Below are 8,986 nucleotides of genomic sequence, written 5' to 3'. Positions count from 1 at the left end.
ATGATTGACTGATTGACTGATATGGGGAAGATGCCACTTTCCAGACCTTGAGCTGGTTAGACAGAATAATACCAGCTGCCTTCAGGCCTGTTGGCCCATCTGGGTGTTAAAAACTTGCAAACTGCAGGTCTTATACCAGGGGCATTCCAAATGAGCTTTCCTTTTGAAGAGACAGATTCTTCTCAAGCGGCTTTTATCAGGGATGGATTCTGGCAGGTTTCATAACCCCTAAACACTCTTCACTCCAGAGATGCTTTTTCTTTGTATTTTGAAAGATACCACATGAGGATTTACTGAATAAATATAAGCTCAATGTACCTGTAAAGTTGACAGCAACAAGATTTGTCTCCCCCTCTAGCCTGTATGTTCATTTTGGACAGGAAATGTGTCTACCAACTCTCGTATTGTACTCTCCCAAGCGCTTAGTACAAGGCTATGCACACAGTAAGCACTCAGCAAGAGAAGAAGCGTGGCATAGTGGAAAGGGCACGGGCTTGGGAGTCAGAGGTTATGGGTTCTAATCCCGACTCCGCCACTTGTTCTCTGCGTGACCTTAGGGAAAGCCACATCACTTCTCTGGGCCTCAGTGACCTCATCTGTAAAATGTGGATTAAGACTGTGAGTCCCCTGTGGGACAACCTGATCACCTTGTATCCCCCCCAGTGCTTCTAACAGTGCTCGGCACATAGTAAGTGTTGAACAAATGCCATCATCATCAAATAGGATTGATTGATTTGCCAATTTTCGGTATACTAGAACCCTAAGCAAACAGCTCAGAGCAGACTGACAAGTCAGTAATCAAAAAAGAAAAAGAGAATCATTAGTTGTGAAGAGTAGTTTGGGCAATTTGTTACGAGTAGGAACAAATAATTATTGAACAAGGAAAAAACAATTATAATCCCTCATCCTGTTCATTTACTCATCCCTTACTGTATTTCATGGGCCTCTTTACCACGGATCTTGGATGTTGAGCAAGTAGCTAGCCCAGTGTGTCAGTTCACTTGTCATGAGGATTTCCCAAGGAAGTAACACATGTTCTGTGGGACTGCCTGGCATCATATAGGTGAAATAAATAATCTCCCCATCCTGAATTAATAGCCGAGTTGGTAGTAACGTCTATTGTCCCCATGAAATTGACTCCTGTATCATGGATATTATATGATGCTTAACGGAGAGAACTGTAAAAATTTGAAATCAATTTATTTTTTTTCACCTTTATTCTCTTTCAAAACTACCTCAGTTACTTTTGGCCTATCTACAAACCTCAGAGGACCCTGTGATTCATCCCTGAGAAAACACAGTTCCATTTTTAAAATAATTAATCAATCAGTCAATGGTATTTATTGAGCACTTATGTGCAGAGCACTGTACTAAGTGCTTGGGAGTCAGTCAGTCAAACATATTTACTGAGCACTTACTGTGTGTTCAGAGCATGGTACTAAGCATTTGGGAGAGTACAATACAACAATTTAACAGACACATGCCCAGCCCACAATAAGCTTACAGTATAGGGGAGAGACAGACATTCATAAGTGAATAAAATTACAGATATGTTCATAACTCCTGGGGGGCCATGTGGGGGATAAATAAAGGAAGCAAGTCAAGGTAGAACAGAAGGGAGTGGGAGAGGAGAAAAGGGAGGGAGGGAAGGCCTCGGAGAGGAGAAGTGCCTTCAATTAGGCTTTGAAGGCAGGGAAAGTAATTGTGTGTTGGATACGAAGAGGGAGTGTGTTCCTGGCCAGAGGCAGGACATGGGAAAGAGGTTGGCGGTGAGATAGAAGAGATTGAAATACAGTGAGAATTTGTTAGAGGAGCGAAGTGTGCAGGCTGGGTTGTAGAAGGAGACTAGTGAGGTGAGGTAGGTGGGGGCAACGTGATTACTTTAAAGCTGATGATAAGGAGTTTCTGTTTGATTCAGAGGTGGATAGGCAACTACTGGAGGTTCTTGAGGTGTGGGGAGCTCTTATCTTACAAAGTGTTCAGATGAGAAGTTCCCAGCAAAAATCCAACCATCCTTGTGTTCCTTGAGTTCTTTTAGGAGTTTTGACTAAACCATTTTCTAGGATGGGGCTTTTGGCTGACCGAGTAAGTAAGTGCCTATGGAATGTAAAAGTGTACCCTAAAATGTAATTCTTTAAGTTTGGAATGTTTCAGTAGATTCACTTTTACAGATAATTGCATGTTGCCAGACCATATATGGAAATATGTTGAAGTTTACAGATAATGCACTGCTCTTGATCATCTTGTTAATCTTAGGATGAAACAGGAAGTGATAGCAAAAGTGTGAAACACCTTACACTGCCACTGAAGACAAAACAGTTTGTTATTACAAAATGATCTGTATGATATAGCAAAATTGCAGAATTTACCTCAGTATCCACTCAGTGCACGGCATGCAGTAGTTGTGACCACACGGCATCTGGGCTGGATTCCTCAGGATCATTTTACATAGAGGACAGATATATTTGACGGGAATTTCTTTCAACAAACTCTCCGTGGTCTCTCCATGAACTGGGCAGTCACTTAGAGAGAGTGTCCTCAACTCAGCTACCAATTCCTCAGGATCTACAAATTCTGAAGAGCTCTCTGCCATGACGAGAGGGCTCAATTGGCCATCCAGTGGAAACTGCCTAGTAACTTAACCAACCCTGAAAGAGAACAGAACTGCCTTTAAAATATTTTGTCAAGCCACAGAAGGAAGCAGCCAAACCCCAAGACCTACATAACAGGCGTGAGGCAAGTTTCCCCACAAACATTCACCTCAAAATGCTAATAAAATTATAAACTCAGCTGACTTTCCCGAAGTACCTGTATTGGGGGTCCTAATGACTAACCACGTCAACCCTCCAGAAAGCCTCTCCCTAGGATGACAAACCTTCAGTCAAGTAGAGAATATTTGGGATTCATGAATGCTAATGAATGATTATGACGACAGTAGGTTCACTCTTTCACTTGAAAAAAGTGTAAAACTCAATTTTGAAAAGTCCCAATAAGTTTAGTATTTCTCTTAATAACTATTTTACAAATGTTTTTTGAATTTCTCATAAATTAGCTTAATGAACCAAATCTGAGACTGAGCATTCAGGAATACTAAATTCAATTCTCGCTTTTACCTCTTCCAATCAGTAAATGAACTGATGATATTTACTGGGCACCTACTTTGTTTTATGGTATTTGTTAATAATGAGAATTAATAATAATTATGGTATTTGTTAAGCACTTACCATTTGCCAAACACTGTACTAAACACTGGGGTGGATACAAGCAAATTGGGTTGGACACAGTCCTTGTCCCACGTGGTGCTCACAGTTTAAATCCCCATTTTACAAATAAGGTAAGTGAGGCACAAGGAAGTTAAGTGACTTGCTCAAGGCCACTTTTAAAGTATTTTTAAAAATTAATCGAAAATAGGCTATAAGGTATCTAAGCTTGAAGGATGGAAGATATTTGTTAGCTTTGGTTTAGCCTCAAGTCTCTCCTTTAAAACTACTATAGAGAGCAAATAAAGGATTTCAGAGTACAGGCCCAACTGATGAAAGCTGACTCTAGTTCTTAGGGTTTGGCACCAGTGGTTTTTCTCCATCTGTGGATTGATTTATTCCCTAATTTCTACCATTCCATGAGTATATTCACACTCTCCCATGCATGAGCTTACCACTTTGGCTCACAACTACTTCTACTTTTCAAAAGATTTTTTTCTTCTTCAACCAAGAATGTCCATGCAATTCATAAGATGGTGCTTTGAACCTGAAATTGTTGTTCAAGGTATTAGAACTTCCAGAATCAGCACAGCTGCAGGCTATCTACTGGTAGACATTTGAAGAGCTTTGACCTTGTGTAAAATTTAACCAGGAAAACGAAATGGAAAAAAAAAATCTATTTAAGTGCAAAAAAGTGGTTAAATTGAACTGTATCTCCACAATAAAATTAAAAATACAACCAAATTCTTTCTGGTACTCCAAGCTTTACCTAATTTAATCTGACCTACAATGACACTGTAAACATTCTCTGATAGTCGAAATGATATTACACCTCCTCATATATGTCAGGTTACACTTAGAAAGATCAGGTGCTATACCTGACCTTAATTTAAATTGCCTGAACTTTAAGAGTGTTACAATTGGCTGAAGTTGCTAAACATTCCACTTAATTTTCTGTTTTTTTCTTACTCAAAAAAATTCAAGGACCATTCTTAAGTCTATGAAATTTGGCAGCAATACAAATGAACTTTCCATGTAATAGCTGTACCTGGTAAGATGATCTTTTCATCTAATTGTGAATGATTAATACTTAGAATCATTGCTAATTAGTTTTATGATAATATTGGAGTCATAATATAGAACTTTAGTGTCTTTATAGTCCATGATCCATAATCATCATCATTATCAATGTTACTTATTGAGTGCTCACTTTGTGCAGAGCACTGTACTAAGTGCTTGGGAGAATACAACAAAAGACGTGGTAGACAAATTCCATGCCCACAGTGAGTTTACAGTCTAGAGGGGGAAACAGACAGTCATATAAGTAAAACATTTATGATTCACCTCAGCTATTTTTAAAACACTTGGATTTTACTCTAGATAAATCAGATATTAGGGTGCAGTTTTGATTTTGAATGTTTCTGTTATTAAATATTTACTCCTATCTTGCTACAGAAAATACAAACTTTTCTGCCACACCAAAGAAAAATATATTAGTCTACTGTTAATTCCAAGTGATATTTCCTTGCTCTTACAAACCTGTATCTTAGAAATTAAGTTAAGCCTTATTCACAAAACTAAGGAATTATCAACACTGATTACAGCATGCAATAGAGAACTTTAAAGATGAATAAAAGGTTTTTGTGCATAATCTTTCTGAGAAGAAAACAATGAGAAAGACTTACCAGACTGGTTAAGAACTGAAAATTCTTAGAATATCACTAGCAAGAGGAAACAATAAGTTAATTTCTCCCTGCATGGGATTCCCCTATATCACATGTCTGATGTTATACGTCAGCCTAGTTTCACTTTGCATTTTGTGCTAAACTCTGCTACTCTCTCTGATTTTCAGTTCTTATGAAGCAAAGGTTTTTTGTTTCCCTAGCATTCTGTGAAGTTAATGTCAGAATCCTCAGTGACACATCTCTGCTTAGTATTTTACTTCAAGTTGCCAAATGTCAGAGAAAATCCTCTCTACAAAGTCAATGAATATATGTCATTTATTAATGCTTTTCAGTTATTCAATCAGTCAATCAGTCATATTTAATCAATCAAACAATCAATCGTATTTATTGAGCGCTTACTGTGTGCAGAGCACTGTACTAAGCGCTTGGGAAGTACAAGTTGGCAACATATAGAGACAGTCCCTACCCGAGTGCTTACTGTGTGAAGAACGCAGTCTGAAGCACTTAGGATAGTAAAACATAACGAAGTTGGTGAATATGTTCCCTGCCCACAAAGAGCTTAAAGTCTAGAGGTGGAGATGGATATTAAAATAAATTATGGATTTTTAAGTGCTATGGGGTTGAAGATGGGGTGAATAAAGAGTACAAATCCAATTTCAAGGGTGATGCAGAAGGGAGAGGGAGTAGGGGAAATGAAGGCTTAGTTGGGGAAGGCCTCTTGGAGGAGATGCAATTTTAATAAGGCTTTGAAAGTGGGGAGAGTGCTTGTCTGCCAGATATGAAAGGCGAGGGAGTTCCAAGCCAGAGGTAGGATGTGGGTGCAGGGTTAGCAGTGGGATAGTTGAGATTGAGGAATAGTGAGTAAGTTGGTGTTAAAGGAGTGAATTGAAGTGAAGGGTTGTAGAAGGAAATCCGCAAGGTAAGATTGGAGGGGCCAAGGTGATAATACGCTATATATCCAATGATAAGGAGTTTCTGTTTGATGTGAAGGTGGATGGGCAACATCACAGACACTGTCCTCTCCTGGTTCCCCTCCTATCTCTCTGGCTGACCATTCTCAGCCTCTTTTGCGGGCTCCATCAAACCATCAATTGATCATATTTATTGAGTACTTACTGTGTTCAGAGCACTATACTAAGTGCTTGGGAGAGTACAATATAACAGTATAACATACACATTCCCTGCCCACAACAAGCTTACAATCTAGAAGGGGAGACAGATATTAATATAAGTAAATAAATTATGGGTCTGTACGTAAGTGCTTGTGGGGCTGACAGTGAGTGGGTGAATAAAGTGAGCAAATCAGGGTGACACAGAAGGGAGTGGGAGTAAAGGATATGAGGGCTTGGTCAGGAAAGACCTCTTGGAGAAGATGCCCCTTCAGTAAGGCTTTGAAAGTGGCCCCTCCTCTGTCACCTACCTCTTAACTGTGGGCATCTCTCAAGGCTCAGTTCTAGATTTCCTTCTATTCTCCACCTACACCCACTCCGTTGGAGATCTCTTTCACTCCTATGGCTTCAACTATCGTCTCTATGCAAATGATTCACAAATCTCCATCTCCAGCCCTGATTTCATTCATTCATTCATTCATTCATTCATATTTATTGAGCGCTTACTGTGTGCAGAGCACTGTACTAAGCTCTTGGGAAGTGCAAATTGGCAACATATAGAGATGGTCCCTACCCAACAACAGGCTCACAGTCTAGAAGAGGGAGACAGACAACAAAACAAAACAAGTAGACAGGTGTCAATACCATTTCTCTGCTTCTCTGAAGTCTAGTATTTCCTTCTGCCTTTAGGACATACCTATTAGAAGTCCCACCGACACCTCAAACTAATATGTCCGAAACATAATTTTTCATCTTCCCACCCAAACCCCTTCTTCCTACTGGCTCTCCCATTACTATATACAGTATCACCATCCTCCCTTTCTCACAAATCCATAACCTTGGTGCTATCCTCAATTCATCTCTCATTCAACCCACATATTCAGTATCACCAAATCATGTAGGTTCAACCTTTGCAGCATGAGTAAAATCCATCCTTTTCTCTCTATCCAAACTGCTACCACATTAATCCAAGCACTTAGCCTATCCCACCTTGATTACTGCATCAGCTTCCTTGATGACCTCCATGTCTCCTTCCTCTCCTCATTTCAGTCCATATTTGATTCTGCTGCCCAGATCATTTCTCTAAAAAATCATTTAGTCCAAGTTTCCCCACTCCTCAAGGACCTACAGTGGTTCCCATCCACCCCTGCATCAAACAAAAACACCCAAGCATAGACTTTAAATCACTTTGTCCCCTCCTACCTTACCTCCTTGATTTTCTTCTACAACCCAATCTGCATACTTTGCTCCTCTAATGCCAACCTACTCACTGTACCCTTATCTCATCAATCTCACCACTGACACTCGTCCACGTCCTGACTTTGACTTAGAATGCCCTCACTATTCGTATCTGACAGTCATTCGCCTCACTTTCAAAGCCTTATCAAAAGCACATCTCCTCCAAGAGGCCTTCCCGGACTAAGCCCTCATTTTCTCTTCTCCCACACCCTTCTGCATCACCCTTTATTCACCCCTTCCTCCACCCCACAGCATTTATGTCTATATCTGTAATTTATTTATTTATTTATATTAATGTCTGCCATACCCTTCTATACTGAAAACTTACTGTGGGCAGGGAACATGCCAACAAAATGTGTTATAGTATATTCTCCCAAGCACTTAGTATAGTGCTCTGCACACAGTAAGCACTCAATAAATACACTTGGTTGATTGACTGATCAGATATGTTTTAGACCATAACTGCTAGTGTCATGTGCTAAACAGAAGGCACAGAATAAGAAAACCGATCTGAGTTCAAATCTCAGCTCCATCAATAAATAGTTTTTATTGAGCACTTACTGTGTGCAGAGTCTTGTACTAAGCATTTGGGAGAGTACAGTATAACAATGTTGGTTGACATGTTCCCTTCCCACAAGGAGTTACAATCTATAGGTGGCTCCATTACTTATCATTGTAATCTTGAGTAATATGTGCCAAATCTTTCTGACAGTAGCCCGATGATGATGATGGATCTTACTACATGCCTTACCTACATATTGGGACCCAGGGCTAAGCTGCAGGGGGGGCAGCAAACAAGGAAAGCCTCCCCCCCGCATTCTTTGGACCTCCACATCCTTATACTGGTTTAGGCTAGAGAAGGTGGACCTACTGGAGAAGAAGAGTTGCTTTGTTCCATTTCTCCTTGTCCATTCACTGGGTTATTATTATTGCCATTCTATTACTAAATACAATAATAATATTCATTAAACACTTACTCTGTGCCAAACGCTGTGGTAGATATAAGATAATCAGGTCAGGTATAGTCTCTGACCCACCTAGGACTCACAATGTAAGTAGGAGGGAGAGCAGGTATTGAATCCCCATTTTACAGTTGAGGAAACTAAGGCACAGGGGAGTTAAGTGGCTTGCCCAAGATCACACAGTAGGTGAGTGGCAGAGTAGGAATTAAAACCCAAGTCCCTAGAGAAGCAGCATGGCATAGTGGATAGAGCACGGGCCTGGGACCTACTTCAACTTTTTTTTTTTAATGGCATTTGTTAAGTGCTATGTGCCAGGCACTTTACTAAGAGCAGGGGTAGAGATAAGATAATCTCTATCAGTCCCTGTTCCACATAGGCTCACAGTCTTCATCTCCATTTTACAGATGAGGTAACTGAGGCACAGAGAAGTGAAGTGGCTTGCCCCTGGTCACACAGCAGACCAGTGGGTGGAGTTGGGATTAGAACCCAGGTCCTCTGACACCCAGGCCTATGCTCTTTCCACTAGGCCACGTTGCTTCTCCAGTGACTCTTCCAAGTCTTCCAAGTCACTAACCTACTGCCCTCTCCATCCCAGGCCTGTAGCATTTATGTACCTCTCTCTCTCCATCAGATGGCTGAACAATTCCACCGGAAATCCTGCTGCCTCCCAACAGCGACTTCCAGGACCCCAGCTCCTAACATGCCCAGGGTCTGTCGGGCTGTTGCAGCAGCAGACGCCCTGTGGACCTCTCTCTCTCCCTCAGATGGCCGAGATGATCCACCAGGAACCC

The sequence above is a fragment of the Tachyglossus aculeatus genome, chromosome 4 (assembly GCF_015852505.1).
Source record: "Tachyglossus aculeatus isolate mTacAcu1 chromosome 4, mTacAcu1.pri, whole genome shotgun sequence".
NCBI classification, from domain to species: Eukaryota; Metazoa; Chordata; class Mammalia; order Monotremata; family Tachyglossidae; genus Tachyglossus; species Tachyglossus aculeatus.
Note: the sequence above shows the minus strand (reverse complement) of the source record.